The 18,294-nt window shown below is 50.4% G+C and overlaps 1 protein-coding gene and 1 non-coding gene across 5 annotated transcripts in view; both read left to right on the forward strand.

Annotated features, from left to right (window-relative positions):
- The first annotated feature begins 177 nt into the window (after positions 1-177).
- On the forward strand, positions 178-284 carry LOC118154868 (U6 spliceosomal RNA). The gene has a single exon (XR_004745120.1). It is a non-coding gene; the product is annotated as a U6 spliceosomal RNA (small nuclear RNA).
- A 14,261-nt stretch (positions 285-14,545) lies between these two features.
- The window catches only part of RALB (RAS like proto-oncogene B), a 53,264-nt gene continuing 49,515 nt past the window's right edge, over positions 14,546-18,294 (forward strand). For 2 of the 4 annotated variants that reach the window (XM_008999034.5, XM_008999033.5), the window contains exon 1: positions 14,546-14,683. The gene's annotated coding sequence lies outside the window, so the exon portion shown is untranslated. Of the gene's footprint in view, positions 14,684-15,031; positions 17,927-18,294 lie in introns of those variants that run through there. The other 2 variants (XM_078327979.1, XM_035305103.3) reach the window with 2 other exon arrangements.

Raw genomic sequence — 18,294 nt, forward strand, 5'->3', positions numbered from 1 at the left:
CTCCCCGTCACCCAGGTTGGAGTACCGTGGCTTGATCTTGTTTCGCTGCAACCTCCACCTCCCAGATTCAAGTGATCCTCCCACCTCAGTCTCCTGAGTAGCTGGGACTATCGGTGCATGCCATCGTATCTGGCTATTTTTTTATTATTATTTTGTATTTTGTTAAGAAAGGGTTTTGTGCTTGCTTCAGCAGCACATATACTAAAGTTGGAACGATACAGAGAAGATTAGCATGGCCCCTGTGCAAAGATGACATGGAAATTCGTGAAGTGTTCCATATTTTTTTACAAATTCAGTGCTATCCCCCATCAAGCTACCAATGACCTTCTTCACAGAACTGGAAAAAAACCACCTTAAACTTCATATGGGACCAAAAGAGAGCCCGCATAGCCAAGTCAATTCTAAGCAAAAAGAACACAGTGGGAGGCATCACACTATTGGACTTCAAACCATACTACAAGGCTACAGTAATCAAAATAGCATGGTACTAGTACCAAAACAGAGATATAGACCAATGGAACAGAACAGAGGCCTCGGAGGCAACACAACATATCTACAACCATCTGATCTTTGACAAACCTGACAAAAACAAGCAATGGGGAAAGGATTCCCTGTTTAATAAATGGTGTTGGGAAAACTGGCTAGCTATGTGCAGAAAGCAGAAACTGGACCCCTTCCTGATGCCTTACACTAAAATTAACTCCAGATGGATTAAAGACTTAACCATAAGACCTAACACCATAAAAACCCTAGAAGAAAATCTAGGCAAAACCATTCAGGACATAGGAGTAGGCAAGGACTTCTTGACCAAAACACTAAAAGCACTGGCAACAAAAGCCAAAATAGACAAATGGGACCTAATCAAACCCCACAGCTTCTGCACAGCAAAAGAAACAGTCATTAGAGTGAATCAGTAACCAACAGAATGGGAAAAAATTTTTGCAGTCTTCCCATCTGACAAAGGGCTGATATCCAGAATTTACAAATAACTAAAACAGATTTACAGGAAAAAAACAAGCCCATTCAAAATGGGCAAAGGATATGAACAGACACTTTACAAAAGAAGACATACATGAGGCCAACAAACATATGAAAAAATGCTCATCATCACTGGTCATTAGAGAAATGCAAATCAAAACTACATTGAGATACCATCTCACGCCAGTTAGAATGGCGATCATTAAAAAATCTGGAGACAACAGATGCTGGAGAGGATGTGGAGAAAAAGGAACACTTCTACACTGTTGGTGGGAGTGTAAATTAGTTCAACCATTGTGGAAGACAGTGTGGCCATTCCTCAAGGACCTAGAAATAGAAATTCCATTTGACCCAGCAATCCCATTACTGGGTATATATCCAAAGGACTATAAGTCGTTCTACTATAATGACACATGCACAGGAATGTTCATTGCAGTACAGTTTACAATAGCAAAGACCTGGAATCTACCCAAATGCCCATCAATGATAGACTGGACTGGGAAAATGTGGCACATATACACCATGGAATATTATGCAGCAATCAAAAATGATGAGTTTGTGTCCTTTGTAGGGACATGGATGAACCTGGAGACCATCACTCTCAGCAAACTGACACAAGAACAGAAAAGGAAATACCGCATGTTCTCACTCATAGGCAGGTAGGTGTTGAACAGTGAGAACACATGGACACAGGGAGGGGAGCACTACACACTGAGGTCTGTTGGGGGGAATGGGGAGGGACAGTGGGGGTGGGGAGTTGGGGAGAGATAGCACGGGGAGAAATGCCAGATATAGATGAAGGGGAGGAAGGCAGCAAATCACACCACCACGTGTGTACCTATGCAACTATCTTGCATGTTCTTCATATGTATCCCAAAACCTAAAATGCAATTAAAAAAAAAGAAAGGGTTTTACCATGTTGCTCAGGCTCGTCTTGAACTCCTGAGCTCAAGGATCCACCTGCCTTGGCCTCCCAAAGTGCTGGGATTACAGGTGTGAGCCACCGCACCCGGCAGGAGCTGCTGTTTGAATCCAGGTCTCTGTGGCACTAAATTCATGTTAAAGCGTCCCTCTGGGTGGGAAGAAGAAAAGTTCTTACACAGGCCTGCTGTGGGAAGCAGAAAAGTTCCTTTTTAAAGTTTCCTTTTTTGTTAAAGAATAAGTGTGCCAATAGCTCTTTGTTGAGCCCTATCCTCTGTAGCTGTTAGACCTGCCATGCTTACAGGCACGTAGTACATTCTATGGCATTGTGCTCTAGCCAAGATATCTGTGCTGGACGTGCTCACAGGCATGTCACAGCTCTCCAGTGCTTTTACCTGTTTGGAAAAGTTTTAAAGTTTGTTAGCCAACCGGATTTTAGTTTCGATTGTGAGGTCTGGCTCCAGCCAACGGAGATCAGACACAGTGGTCTCATGGCACAATGGCTAGTGAGGGTACCCTTCCTGCAGCACAGGAAGTAAAAAGAGCATTGCTAAAAAATCCTTTGTCTCAGTGCTCTTTTTTCTTTGTCGCACCAAGCATCTGTTTCCAACACCTGCTATCCCCAGTCTTGTTCTGGATCATTCCAGGCCTTCCCTCCATCAGAGCTTACTGTTTCCATGACCTCCTTGGTGCCTTTTCTGTCATGCCTTCTCCTATCTGTGCTGTTGAGTCCGTGGGTGGTTGGTTCCTGGGTGCCTGGGTGAGTGTGCAGGGACTTTGGGAGACAGCACTGGTGGCTTTTCATGCTTCCACCCACTCAGCCTTTCGGGGCAGAGAGAACTGGGTTTGGGGAGACAAGAAGCCTATTGCTAGGAACTGGGAACAGGAGCAGAGTCGGTGCCTACAGCTGGAAAGGAGTCAGCAGTCTCAAGGAGCCCAGATCCACTGTCACAGGGCGTGTGTTTGTCCGTGGTCCTGTGGGAGCTGATGAGTGGGTTAACTTGAATGCACCAGCAGAAAGCCACAAGGCTGAGATTGCCTGGTGGCACCTGGTGGCGAGAATTGTGCACTCTGTGCCTGGCTCCCTGCCTCCCACTCCCCCAGAAGGTCTCATCCTTGAGCCTGCCCAAGGGGAGGCCAGAGGTGGCCCTGGCTGTAAATAATCCCCAAGGGCCACAGGCCCAAGGTCCCCCACAGGGAGAGCCTGTTTGCCTCCTAAGAGCCAGAAGACCAGGGGAGGAAGCTCAGGACAGAATCTAGTTCACGGGTGAACCTCCATGGAGAGCCTGCTGTGAGCAGGGCTGGAAGGTGTATGGGTCCAAAGCAAAAGGAAACAGCCCCCTCACACACTCAGGATGTCTGCTATTAAAAGAGCAGAGAGGGCCGGGCACCGTGGCTCATGCCTGTAATCCCAGCACTTTGGGAGGCCAAGGTGGGTGGACCACTTGAGGTCAGGAGTTTGAGACCAGCCTGGCCAACATGGTGAAACCCTGTCTCTACTAAAAATATAAAAAGTAGCCGGGCATGGTGGTGTGTACCTGTAATCCCAGCTACTTGGGAGGCTGAAGCAGGAGAATCGCTCAAACCCAGGAGGTGGAATGCAGTGAACTGATCCCATTGCCATTGCAATTCGGCCTGAGCAACAAAAACAAAACCCCATCTCAAAAAAAAGCAAAGAGCAAGTATTGGAGGACATGGAGAAATTGGAGAAACTGGACCCTTGTGCACTGCGTGCGGGTGGGAATGTGAAATCGTGCAGTTGCTATAGAAAACAGTGTGATGGTTCCTCAAAAAATGAAGCAGAGGGGCCAGGCACAGTGGCTCACACCTGTAATCCCAGCAATTTGGGAGGCTGAGGCAGGTGGATCACCTAAAGTCAGGAGTTCAAAACCAGCCTGACCAAGATGGGGAAACCCCATCTCTACTAAAAAATACAAAACTAGCCAGGCGTGATAGTGCATGCCTGTAATCACAGCTACTCGGGAGGCTGAGGCAGGAGAATTGTTTGAACCCAGGATGCGGAGGTTGCAGTGAGCCAAGATCGTGCCATTGTACTCCAGCCTGGGCAACAAGAAACTCCGTCTAAAAAAAAAAAAAACAAGCAGAATTAACATAAGATCCGGCATTTTCACTTTGGTGTGTATACTCTACAGAATTGAAAGCAGGGTCTCAACGAGATGTTTGCACAGCCACATTCACAGCAACATTCTCACCATAGGCAGGAGGTAGAAGCAATCCCCGTGTCCATGGGCAGGTGAGTGGATAAACACAGGGAGCCACACGCGATGGAATGATCCTTCAGCTTCCACAAGGAAGGAAGGACAGGCCATGACACAGGTGAACCATGAGGTCATTATGCCAAGTGGAATAAGCCAGTCACGAAAAGACAAATACTGTATGATTCCCCTGATACATGGTACCTGGAGTAGTCAAATTCACCGAGACAGAAAGTAGATTGGTGGTTGCCAGGGCCTGGGGGGACAGGAGGGAGGGGGGAGGGAGTGTTTAATGGGTGTAGAGTTTAGAATTCTAGGGATGGATGGTGATGGCGGTTGCACAACACTGGGAATTGACTGAGTACCACTGAACGGTACACTTAATATCGAGGTTGTGACTTTTATGTCGTGTATATTTTACCACAATTAAAAATCATTTTAAAATTAAAATAAAACAAAAAATAAAGTGGCCTGTAGTGGTTCATCCCTGTAATTCCAGCACTTTGGGAGGCCAAGGTGGGAGGATCACTTGAGGCCGTGAGTTCAAGACCAGTCTGGGCAACACAGCAAGACCCCATCTCTGTTTTTTAAAAAAGTAAATAAAGGAAATGGACGTGGACTAACGGGCTCTTACTGGCCAAACTGGTAAGGAGCCTTTGGTGTTGTGTAATCTTCCCATCAACCTCTGTGAGCAAGCGCCCTTCATTCCGACACAGAAATGGTGGCTCAGAGGCATGCCTTTTCTTGCTCAAGGCTTTCACTGTTCTTTATGTCTCACTTGAGCGCTGGTTTCCTGCATTGTGCTGAGCTGTAGGACTGGCACTCAGTCTGCTGGCTGGGGCTTCTGATTTCAGCTGGGAGCCCTCAGGCACACAAGACAATGGAAAAGGACAAGGGCCATGTAATCGGTTGTGAGAATATATGGACAGATCAGGGAAGCATGAGTCATGGACAAGGCTTCTTAGAGGAGGAAGTGGGAAATGGCTGGGCCACCACTCTTGCCCCAGCCCTTACCAGGGCTCTGCTGGGTGGGAACAGGCTGTGTGGGATTCTTCGGAAAAAGGGCACGTGCCGCTGGAGCCAGGGGAGGAACAGGGCCTGGGGAGTACTTCCCTCCATCCTCCTGGTGCGGAAGAGTTGCCACTGTCTCATTGGAGTCCCCAGCTGTCCTCACTGGGAGATCTTTTCATATCTGAGAGCTGTTTCTTGGGCCTGCCACTCTGGCCTCTCCTCTCAGAAGTTGGGGGATTTCACGGTATTGGTGGGTGTGGGCCCCAGAGATTTGCCCACCTAGAGATGCCTGGGCTTGGATAGGGTTGTCAGATTTTGCCAATAAAAATACAAGATGCCCAGTTAAATTCAAATTTCAGATATGAAAACACATTCTTTATGTAAGTGTGGCCCCTGTATTGCATCGGTATTTCTTCCGCCCCCTCTGACGGTGACTCACTCTTTCTCCAGGCTTGAGTGCAATGGCACAATCTCGGCTCACTAAAACCTCTGCCTCCTGGGTTCAAGCGATTCTCCTGCCTCAGTCTCCCAAGTAGCTGGGACTACAGGCATATGCCACCATGCCCAGCTAGTTTTTGTATTTTTAATAGAGACAGGGTTTCACCATGTTGGCCAGGATGGTCTCAATCTCTTGATCTGCCCGCCTTGGCTTCTCAAAGTGCTGGGATTACAGGCGTGAGCCACCACGCCTGGCCTGCATTGGTATTTCATGTGGCAACTCTAGTCTTGGGGCTGTGTCCACTAGAGAAGGGGCAGTGAATTGAATGATGCTCTGGGTGTTCCAGGGCCTGCTGACCCTAGACAGGACCAGAGCCTGCTGTAGTCATTGGCTGTATTAGTCTGTTCTCACACTGCTATAAAGAACTACCTGAGACTGGGTAATTTACAAAGAAAAGAGGTTTAATTGACTCGCAGTTCCATAGGCTATACAGGAACTATGGCTGGGGAAGGCTCCGGAAACTTACAATTATGGCAGGAGGTGAAGGGGAGTGGGCACATCTTCACATGGCAACAGGAGAGAGAGCAAAGCGGGGAAGAGACACACACTTGCAAACAACCAGATCTCGTGAGAACTCACTATCATGAGAACAGCAAGGGGGAAATCCACACCCAGGATCCAACCTCCTACCACATCCCAACCCCAGCATTGGAGATTGCAATTCCACATGAGATTTGGGTGGGGACACAGAGCCAAACCATATTATTGGACATCCAGGCCCAGGCCCAGCCAGTCCCGGCTCTGCTGAGACATATGAGAGTCTTGGGTGGAGCCGCTGCTCAGTGTGGGCTTAGCAGGCAGGTAGCAAGGGCTTGTCGTTACCCGCCATGATGGCTCACAGCCTCTGTGCCCGCCAGTGTACTGTGTGTCGCAGAACCTCAGTGATCAGTAAGCTGTGGTCAGTAAGCTGAGCTCTGCCTGCCCCCCCGCCCCCACTCCTGCCTGTGTCACCAAGGCCTCCAGATAGCCCTGTGACTGCAAGCTCCTTTCCTATGTCCACCACCCCAGGCCAACCTCACCAGGGCACCTCAGTTCATGAATAGCACCCCTTCATCCTTGAGTCTCCTAATCACTCTTCCAGCTCTTCCCTCATCCATCCATCCACTTATCTGTCCATTCATCCATGGACAGATGTTCGTTAAGACCTACTGTGGGCCAGACCCTGTGGCAGCCCCTTTGATGTATAACTACCCAGCTGTTGGAGGGATGAAAAGAATTGATAGATATGAGCTCTGGTTAGCCAAAGGACCCGTTTCCCATGATCAGACATCAGGTGATCTGGGAAGAGATTGTCCAGAGGCAAGCTTTAGACACCAGCCACTCCTCCAAGTTCCTGGAGGCGGCTTCAGGCTGTAACATGGTGGGAGCAGGAGCACAGGGAGGCCAGGAGTCCCCACTGTCAGGGAGCTGAGCTGGCTCTGCCTAAGGTGTGTGAGGGATTCTCCCATGTGGTCTCTGCCTCTTCTTTGTGCCCTGGTGCCACGTGCACATTCAGGAAGAGGGAGAGCCGTGGGACCTTCGAGCCACAGTGGGCTCAGCATGGACTCGTTGACTGACTGTCACTTTACAGATGAGAACACAAAGGTCTGGAGAGGGGAGATGACCCGTTAGAGGTCACACAGTTTTGCAGCATGCAGGGGAAGGTGGTGGACTGGGGCAGGGAGCCTGGATATGGTCGTCAGTCATGCTTGGTTTCAGGCTTGGTCCACCTCTGTGATTTTGGAAAGACATTGAACTCTCAACCTGACGGGCCTCACCTGTGAAGAGGAAATCACAGCTCCCTCTCAGGCTGTCAGGGAAGTGCTAGGCCCAGGACCTGGTGTGGTGAGATCCTGAACTGCTGAGGGGAGGGGAGGAGTGCACCACAGTGTCACTTGAGAGGGTCCTCACCGCCACACCTGCCCTAAGTCCCTTGGAATCTGCTGAGCTCTGGGCCTCTTCTCTTACCGGTCTGGAGTCAGGGTAGGGAGCTGCGGGGCGCCAGCAGCAGACAGCAGGAATCGGACCTCCTGCCAGTCCGCCTTCCTGGTGTGCTGCAGGAACCGGGAGGCCTTGCTCCGGGGTGTGCGCAGCTGCCTGCAGAGCTTTCTGTGATTTATGGCCTGAGTGCTGAGGCTGAGGCTGGATTTACTGCCTGCACAGGTTGTACAAGGAGGCCCCATGTGCACCCCTCCCGCAGGGCGGGGTGTGGAGGGGAGGGAGCCCTGAGCCCTTGCATCTGGAGCTTTCCCAGTGGGGACCAGGCCTCAGTGGGACCTGCCGGAGATGCTGCCTTCCCACCCTGGAGCCCACACCAATGTCATTGGTGCTTTATTTGTGTTCCTGTCTGCCAGAGTTCTTCTTGGCCATTGTAAAAAATTAAAACCCTATAGAAAAAGGTATTCTAGGAAGGGGAATCGCCCTTTGATCCCCAACCCAGAGATGAATATTTTACTGGCTTGGTGGTCTTACTTCCTGGTGGAGCTAGGGTCTGGGACCTTCTGAGGGGTGTCCTTTTACCCACACAACCCTGCATTCCTCAAGCCTCTGACCCTTTGGCCTTCCTGCCCTCTGGAGCAGATGCAGGGAAGGAATGGGGCTGTCTATAAAAAAAAGTCACAATTTAAAAAAATGCTGCTCATAAAAATTCACCAGTGAGGGGTTTGGCATTTGTGGGTGGGACAGAGTGACTGAGGCTGCATGGGGCTTTGCTGAGGGGCCAATACCAGTCCTGGGGTGGCCCATGGTGCTGCCCCTTCTGAGGGCTGGAGGAGGAAGGGGGATAGGCTTGGGAGATGAGTTTGAAGTACACTCCCCCACCACGCCATCCTAGTCCTAGAATCAGCCTCCAGCAGTAAGCAGTGACTAAGGGGCCCTCAGGCCTCTGTGACCTCTTGACTCTCTGAGGTCCAGGGTCTCCTCTATGAAGTGAGGATTGCTGTGAGGGGCCAGGAGAGCACAGTCCAGCGTCTGACAGTGCCAAGCCTGCCACAGGCCTCCAGCCAACATCCTTTCATTCCTCCTCGCCCTTCCTGACTCCGGTCTTCATGTCCTCTTTGTCTCTCTGTCTGTCTGTCCAGCCGCCCAGAGCTGGCTAGCTGCTAGGGTCATGTGCCTCTGCAGATCAGGAGCACCCCTGGTCCCGGCACCTGAATCCACCTGGGCGCGGTCAGCATGGAGGATGGGTGGGCCACAGGATGGGTGGGCCCCAGGGAAGAGCAGGTGGTTGGACTGGACTCTCAGGTGCTCTGAAGTTTAAAGGACAGCAGAGGTCATGGGGAGGGTGAGAGAGCACCTGTGGCTAAGTGCAGTCCCCACAGGAAAGACCTTGAGATGCTATCAGGAGGACAGCCTAGCTGGGGAGGGAGGGAGGGGCCGAGCAGGGTCCGGTCATGCTCTTGGATGAGGCTGGCTTCCATGCTCTTGGATGAGGCTGCAAATTATATTTCACTTTGGGAAGAATCTAGACACTTGAATCTCGTTTTATCTCACAATGGAGTACTTCGTATCTGTCACCCCGTGGTGGCTTTTATCTGGTACCCTGGAGGTCAGTACCAGACCTGCGGCAGTTGTTCCTATGCAGGTTGTGGGAAGCACAGAGCACGCGTCTGCGGGAAGAGGGAAGGGAGAAGACACGAGCAGACAGGCAGTGGGGATGAGCAATATCGAGGAAGGCGTATGTCTCAGTTACAGGACACACTTGACTTCATTTCTGGGAGGTAACACTTTGTAAACTCTGAAGGCAGAAAGGTAAGTCCAGCTAATTCAATAATTTAATCCTAATGTGTTTTTTTCCTAATGTGTTTTCCAAGTAGATTTGTTTCTGTTGGAAGATGAAAGCTTCTCCTTTAGCAAATGACTTGGGCCTCTGACTTTCTAAGCGCAATTCCCAGGAACATCTGGTGAGTGCCTGCCGGCGGGCTGGGCTTCAGAGACCACCTAGAGACATGGCAATGGGGAAAGAAAAGTTGTCAATATGGGAAAAGTGGTTTTCAAAGTCCCTAGTAAGTCTGTTATGGTGGCAATGACTAACCTGAGAAACAGAGCCAAGCTTTTGAATCCGTTTGGGACTCAGCAATGGGCAGGAGATTTTTTTTTTTGGTAGCTCCCTGCAAAGGGCTGCAAGGAAAGGCAGGCTCGGGGCTACTGCTTAGGATCTCAAGGAGGGTTCCCGTGACGCACTGCCTTTACCTGGCACTTTGTGTGAGAACTCAGGAGTCTGAGCTTTTTTTGGATGAGGGGTAGATCCCTCCATCCTAGTGAGGTGAATTAAAGATCTTAGGTCCTCCTGTAAAGACCTTCCCCAGCCTAGAACTTCGGGTTTTCATCAAATGCCCAGGAAGGCGTGGATACACGTGGAGCGGTGATTAGCCATTTATTACTGCATGTGAATGAGCCTGTGCAACCCTGTGCCTGAGAACAGGACCACACAGCAGGAAGTGAGGTGAGAACCTCTGGGCACTGAGGGGTGGTGAAACGCAGACTGGAAAGCTGAGAGAAGGGTGAGGGCGAGCTCCTCTTGCTGTGGCAGCTTGGAGTGGTGCCTATCCAGAACCATCAGCAGGTGAGAACGGCTGTTCCCCATCTGTAGATTGGCAGCCTTCTTTTTTAATTGATGTGGTCACCAAAGATCAGATGCCCACAGGGATGCCCAAAGGAGCTTGCCAGGCCTCTTTCTAATAATGTTACCTATATATACACTCCTGCCAGCTTATGGAAGCAAGTCTCTACTGCTGGCTGATGTTCTGGGAAATCTCTCCGTGCCCTCCCCCTTTTCCTTCCTGGCTTCTGAGCACCCACCTCCCTGCTGTCACAGCACCTCTAGGAATCCCAACATCAAACCCTGCCCCTGGCTTCTCTGGGGTTTAGCATGAAGACTGTCCTGTTCGGTCTTCAGCTCTCTTGCTCCCTTCCTCCCGCAGTCTCTCCAAATCTGTGATCTGAGATCTGATGACCCTCTCTAGTCCTCTGGACTCCACTGTGCATGGACCCCTGGAACAGCCTCCTAACCTTGGTTCCACATCCACCCCTCACAGCCCAATCTTCCCACCACAGCTGGAGTGACTTCATTTTTCTTTTTTTCTGACAGCTTCTTGCTCTGTCATCCAGGCTGGAGTGCAGTGGCACGATCTCAGCTCATTGCACCCTCTGCCTCCTGGGCTCAACCGTTGCCTCCTGGACTCACTCAACCTCCTATCTCAGCCTTCCTGGTAGCTGGGACCACTGGGTGTGTACCACTGTCTGGCTAATTTTTGTATTTTTTATAGGGATGGGGTTTCACTATGTTGCCTAGGCTGGTCTCAAACTCCTGGCCCCAAGAGATTCATCCTCCTTGGCCTCTCAAAGTGCTGAGATTACAGGCATGAGTCACCATGCCCGACCCAGAGTAACCTTTTTAAAACCAAAGTCAAAGCATGTCAGCCTCCTGGCTTGAACCTTGTGTTAGTCCATTTTGTGTTGCTATAAAGAAATAACTGAGACTGGGTAATTTAAAGAAAAGAGGCTTAATTAGCTCATGTTTCTGCAGGCTGTAAAGGAGGCAGAGCATAGGCATTTGGTCCTGGGAAGGCGTAAGGAACTTCCAGTCATGGCAGAAGGCATTGGGGGAGCAGGCGCATCACATACTGACAGCGGGGATGAGGATGGGTGGTGAGGTGCCACGCACTTTTAAACAACCAGACCTTGTGTGAATTCACGGCAAGAACTCACTCATGGGCAAGGGGTAGCACTAAGCCATTCATGAGGGATCTGCCCCTATAATCAAAACACCCCCTACCAGGTCCCACCTCCAACACTGGGGATTACATTTCAACATGAGGTTTGGAGGGAATACACATCCAAACCATAACAAACCTTGTCAGCAGTTTCTACCACACTAGGAGTAAATTCCAAACTCTTCCGTATAACCTAGAAACCCCTGCATCATCTGCCTCCCGCCTCCCCTTCCAGCCCTGTGTAACTCACTTACCCCTGCTCACTGCTGCAGACCCCCTGGCCATTCATAGCAGCACCGAGCTTTCTTCTGCTTCAGGACTTTGCACAGGCTTGTGCCTCTGCCTGAAATACTCTCCTGTCCCTCCTCCCAACCTCAACTTTTGCCAAGATTGATTTTTCTCATCTTTCAGGTCCTAGCTTAAATGTCACCTCCCAAGAGAGACCATTTTTGACCACCCAGTCTAAAATAATTTGTAATGACACAATTTGTAATTATTGGGGTGCTTATCTGTTTACTGGCCTCTTCTTTATCCTTTTGTCTGAGTTGTTCATCTTGCATCGGTCAGAGCAGTCTAAGCTACATGCAGTAACAAACTCACACATCTTAGTATCTTCAAACCATAAGGGCTTATCTCTCAGTCATGCTAAGTGTCCATCACAGGTTGCCAGGGGGCTTGTGCTTATTGTAGGATCCCTGGCTGATGGAGCAGTCACATTTCCTAACATTCTCAGGAGCCATACCAAGGAAGAGAGAGCTCTGGAGGGTCTTATATTGGCAATTAACTTCTCCAGATTAGAAACGATTTATGTGTCATTTCTGCTCACAAGTGATTGGTTAGAGCTAGTCACATGACTCCACCCAACTACAGGGCTAGGAAGCTCCCAGTGCCCAGGATTGAGGAGTAGAAATGTTTGTCAGACAACACTAAAGACTACCACAGCAATCAATAAATACTTTAGAAGGATGGAGTGTCTAGAATGCTCTTTCCATGGCTGCAGGCGTTTAGAGTATCCTTACGGAGTCCTGCTGGAGATTTTGTGTTTCTGCTGCTCAAGCCCCTGGCTCTGCCAGGAGTCAGAGTTCTGGCAGCAAAATTCAGCAGACAAGAGGTCCCCTGAGACCTGGCATGAGCCATCTTAGAGGCAGCTGATGCTGGTGGCCTCTCAGTGCCCTTCTCCTGTTGGGACACGTTTCCCCTGTTGGAGTCCTGTGTGAGACAGCCCCGCCAAAAGGGTTCTGGCACTCCTCTCTGAATCTGTCACACAGCTCAGGGTCTGGCATATCCAGAATCTGAACAGATGATCCTGCTGGAAGACTCCCAGTCAGACCTCTCCGAGTTCTAGGCAGGCAGAGAATGAGTGCAGTATTGCTCAGAAAGCCCAGTGCATCCTGTTACCCATGCAAAGGAATGGCACTTCAGCACCCCAGGAAATGTGGGGGAATCCTCCTGCAGCTGCCGTGGGTCCTGAGGGATGGGGGACAGGTGGGACAGGAGAATCCTGGCCTGTGACCTGATTTCTGACCCTTTTCCCTCAATGACAATACCCTTTCCACCTGGGTAGGCTGCTGCAGCTGCTCTCCTGCCTATACTTGCATTTGACAAAGGGTACCCCCACAGCAGGCCCTTTCCACCAGGTAGTCACATTTGATACAGATGGGCTTTGGGAGGAAAGGCTGTGCCAGGTTGGTGATCACACACTTGACTGTACATCGTGACCTCTGCTGGCAATCACGATGTAAGCTCACATTTGTGAGGCATTTACTAAGTTCCTAGCACTGTACTGAGAGATCTATGTGGACTCTCATGTAAATCTTCATACCTACAGTGTAGAGGTGCTGCTTCTGGGCAACTGGCGAAACTAAAGCCCACAGAAGTAGCTTCCTAATTAAGTAACTGCAGTCATAAGGTGTAACCCTCCTTTAATCCTATGTTTCCAGGCTCCAAACCTGTGCACTTGTTACTCCGTAAGAAAAGGTTTGGGTCTGATTCCTCTTCTAGGTTATAAATACTAGGGAGCTTCCTCTTTGAGAAGCCTCCTACCCCATCTTCTTAACTGTACCTAGCAGAGTGTCTGCCATATAATTAGCACTCAATGAAAGTTTTAAATGTGAATGAGAAGGGTAAAAACAGAATACTTAAAATAGTAGGCTAGCACTAGGATATTCTTCTGATTGCATTTTTTTGTTGTTAAGTTGGTCACTAAGGTAAAGCTTCTGTGCTTTTTCATATTGATGTTAATAGAGGGACTGGATCTGGTCGTTATACATAGCAATCTAATCATGGCCCAAAGCCTTCAATATAGTACACATGCATCCTAACTTATAATTATCAACAATGAAATAATTAATTACACTGTGCTAGCAGCCATGGATATCACATTGCATATGGTTCCCTTCCTTAGAGATAAGAGAGGCGGACATTTAAACTGTTAGTTGCGAAGCCTTGTGACTGCGCATGAGGTCTGCGTAGGAGTCAGCGGGGCCACAAAACCTGTGGAGGCGGAGGTGGTTAGGAAGGAAAAATCCACCGAAATGAAGATCTATCGGATACAAAATTACACGTTCCCGAGCTTTGGCGGGAGAAAACCTGTTGGCCAGGAGCTTGCCCACTGCAGTTTTGCCTCGAACCTATGGCTGGGGTGGGATTCTGGCCCTGTAGGCGACTTGGGTCCAGTCACTGTGATGCACTAAGTAACTCCATTACTGCTAATGGGATGTCATCAGCGAAGCGAGTGGTGGCGGGAGGTGGAGTCCCGCCCCAGGACCCCCTGGCGGCGTCCCCAACGCTGCGCTCAAGCACACTTCGCCACCTCATAATTTTCTTCGGTTTCTGTATGATCAGGTCTGTCCTTTGCTTTTTCTTTCCATTACTTCGTCATGGCCCCGGCCTGAGTTCCACAACCGGCGCCTCACCTAGCCCGCCCGCACCCGCCCTAGGGGGCAGACCGGCAGCTCCACCACACCCGCAGGGTTGCCCGCGGCGCGTCTGCCGGGGAAAAGAAGGAACTAGAGGGGGGCGGGGCAGGCGCGCCGGGCCCGCCCCTTCTGCATGGGGCTGCTTCTCATTGGAGAAACCTCTTCCCCGACCGCCCGCGGCTTGGAAGATTCGCCTCGGGTTGGCTGGAAGCCCCTCGATGGGCGTGCCTTCCGAGGAGAGGGCGAGAACGGAAGCGAGGGCGCGCTCTCGAGAGGAGGGGTTGCCTAGGCGACGCCAGGGGCGCGCTCGGGGGGTTGGGAGGCGAGCCCGGCTGCTCAATGACGAATCGGCGGAGGACGGCTGGGGTCCGGCCCCGGGAGGGGGCGGGGCGCGTTTAAGAGCGGCGGGCCGGGTGCGGACTGCCAAGGCGACTGGACGGGTCCCTGGTAAGGGCGCGGCGCCCGCGGGCCCCGGGCGGGGTGAGGCGCGGTGGACTGGGGAGTGGGGTGCGCCGCGCGCCCGCAGCCTCCCGCTTCTGCGTCCTCGGTGCCGGGCTGTGGCCGGGCGGCGGCAGGACACATCGCGTTCCGAGGCTGGCTGAGGGCGACGCCCGGGCAGCAGCCGCGCTCCGGGGGGCTCCCTGGGGAAGCCTCGGCCTCCCGGGCCGCCTGGGGCTGAGGAAGTGGGGGCGGCCTCTGCCTCTCCCTTGTCGCCGCCGTTCCTTCCTTATCCCGCAGATGGCTCTGCTTCCACTTCCTGCCGAGGGCCTCCGGCCCGGGACTGTCCACTTCCTCAGTCCCCCGGCTGCGGCTTGGGCAGGGGCTGCGCTGGGAAGTGTTGCAAAAACTTAACTGCCCTCGGAACTTGCGCTCACAGTGAACGGGGCGGCGTTCCTGAAGGGCTTCGGTTTGCGGGTTCGGTTTGGGTCCTGTCTTGCAGATGAGCATGAAGTCGTTTCTCCACCAGCCTCTCCCTGTGCCTCCTTTCTGATAGGGGCCAGCGGCAAAGGGACTTTAAGGGGAAGCGCCTGGACTGAGCCTGGACCGGGCATCGCGGTCCTGGTTCTCGCCGCCAGTGGGGGTGTGAGGTAATCCGTACTCGGCGCAGGGCTGCGGGGCGCGAAGCTCGCTGCGTCCACGCTGCTTGTGTGAGCAGTGTCCTCTGTGTGCTCATTTCCAACGAGAAACGTTGGAACTTTGGTGTTATCAGGCGAGTCTTCTGGAGAGAAGTGCTTGTGCCTGGCGGACTGAGTGAAGTGGCTGTGGAGCAGATTTGGCTGATTGCTCATCTGGGTTACCTGTGACTCGTCTTCAGCCCTCGTAGAACAGTGCACTTTCTGCTCTATCCTGGTTTCCTAACCTTTCTTCTGAAGTTTTGGGGATGGATGGTGGACAGGGAGTATCAAGAGCGGGTAGTGAATCTTTTAGAGGTGTCAATGACTGATGTTCTCAGCAGAGCCGTAAGATTCTTGGATGTCAAAGCTCAGAACAGGTCAAGGCTCAGAATGTTGCTTAAACCTGGGGCAATGGAAGCACAGTATCGAAGTTCCCAGAAATGGGGCGACCATGAACGGTAGCGCTGCATATTGGGAAAAACAGAAGGGATGAGTTTGAAGACCTAGGTTTGATGCAGATTCTGAGACCTTAGCAGTGTTGTGAAGTGGAGCACGGCCTTTCACCCTCTTAGTTCCAGAGTCAGTAACTCTAGGAGGGTGATGATAGTTATCCTAATTGTTAGGATCAAACGAAATGGGAGCGGGGGAGAAGGCGGCCAGGGAGACATACCTTGTGCGTGGTTTTAGTTGCCATCCTGTCTGCTTTATTCTGTCTGCATCTGGGCTTTCCTTTCTTGTCCATTCACATTGCTTCCCATTGGAAGCAGCACTCTTATTGGAGATCGCAGCCAGATTTCCCTCTGCCCGAGGAGCAGAACATTTTCCCAGAGTTGTGTGTGGAAAAATAGTGTAAGTTATTTGATATCTTTTGGGAACTTGGGACCTAGAACATAAGGATAGAAAAACGGGATTTAGAGTCTTTCACGGCATGTGAAGAGATCTTGGTAGAAGATGAGAGTAGAAAACTTCTAAATGCTTGCCTTGAGATTTCATGAAAAATTGTAAGCCTGAGAATTGAGATTTTTTTTTTTTTGTAGTCAAGGTCTTGCGCTGTTTCCCAGGCTGAAGTGGAGGTTCACTGCAGCCTCGCCTCAGGTGATTCTCTCACCTCAGCCTCCCGAGTAGCTGGGACTACAGGCTTGCACAACCACACCAAGCTAATTTTTGCATTTTTTGTAGAGACAGGCTTTCACCATGTTGCCCGGCTCAAGCCATCCTCCCACCTTGGCTTCCCAAAGTGCTGGGAATCACAGGCATGAGCCACCCTGCCTGGCAGGGTTAATCCTTTGTTCCAAATCACTTAATGCTACTATACCTCTTTGCATTTGGTTACTAAATTCTTACCCGCTCAGGTAATTTATGGAAGTTAGAAACATCATTAGAGACCTTTCTTGAAAGCTAAGTTTGGGGACAATGTAACAACCTAGAATAAGAGTGAGAAGAGATCTAGGTGAACTCTGTAGATTTCCAGTGTAACTTGTCTCAAGATGGTGTACAGGAGTCCCACTTTTCATTGTCTAGAGTTACTGCTAAACAGCCCCTGCTCTAGACATGCAAGACGCTTGTTTCTTCGTTTTTGTTTTAAATGAATGCATGTTGTTGAGGAGAATTCTGAATGTTAGCCCAAAGAGCGCAGTACAAAGGAAAAGGAACTCTTCCCTCATTACATGGTGGAGGAGGTAAGGAGAGAAACTAACACTTACTGAGCATCAGTTGTCTGCTTGGCACAGACCCACTGATCCAAGCCATACCTGTTAAAGATATGGCCTTGGAGATTTGATCATGGGCTGTCTCCGTTAGCTCTTCAGTTCTTTTGGTACCTAAGAATGTAAGTATTGGTGTATGCGTACCTATATTCTTAGATATTCCAAAAAGCAGAGGGGCCAGTAGGCAAGAGGGTTAATGAGCCTTGAATGGGTGACAGTGGAAAGAAAGATGAAGGGGATGTGGAAGTGAGTGTCAAAGAGGGACGGTATATCTACTTACTATAGCAATTGCAAAATACTAGCCAGGTCTCAATTTCAGGTTTGTCACTTTAAAAAAAGTAACTGGGTATAATTTTCCTGAGTGTTCTCCTGGCAGTTTTTGTTTTTGTTGGTGGTGGCGGTAGTGGCTAGTTGTTTTTTAGTTGCAACCTAAATGCAGAAAAAGGTGCCATTAATTGATAATTGCCAAAATGTTGTTTTCATTGTTGCTTTTGTCAGTGCTTTGTGGGCATTTTATATGTAGCATTGTTACAGCTGTGTAATTTTAGTGAGAATACGGCATGGGTTGAAGGAAATATGGGAATTTGTTCCTGTGTGCCTTGCTGCCTGTAAAGTTTATCCACCTTTTGAATGAGTTTTCTGTTGCTGCAGAACAGATTTCCCCAAATTTAGCAGCTTAAAACAACAGACATTTATGATCTCACACAGTTTCTGAAGTTCTAGAATCTGGGGACAGCTTGGCTGGGTGCTTCTGGCTCATGGTCTCTCCTGAGGTTGCCGTCATCTGAAGCTTGACTGGGACTGGAGGATCTGTTTCCATAATGGCACACTCACATGGCTGTTGGCTGGAGGCCTCAGTTCTGCACCATGTGAGTCTCTCCATAGGGCTTTTCACAACGTGGCTTTTCTCCCCAGAGCAAGTGATCTGGGTGGGGGAGGGCGGTGGAGAGAATGAATATAATAATGACCAAGATGGAAGCAGCAGTATCTTGGTGGCTGTGTCCCCACCCAAATCTCACCTTGAATGGTAATCCCCATGATCCCTACATGTGGGAGGGACCTGGTGGGGGGTAATGGAATCATCTAAAATGGGACAGTTTCTCCCATATTGTTCTGATAGTCAGTGAGTTCTCACAAGAGCTGATGGTTTTATAAGCATCTGGCATTTCCTCTGCTGGCACTCATTCTTTTTTCTGCCACCCTGTGAAGAGGTGCCTTCTGCCATGATTTTAAGAGG

The sequence above is a fragment of the Callithrix jacchus genome, chromosome 6, assembly GCF_049354715.1.
Source record: "Callithrix jacchus isolate 240 chromosome 6, calJac240_pri, whole genome shotgun sequence".
Taxonomy (NCBI): Eukaryota; Metazoa; Chordata; class Mammalia; order Primates; family Cebidae; genus Callithrix; species Callithrix jacchus.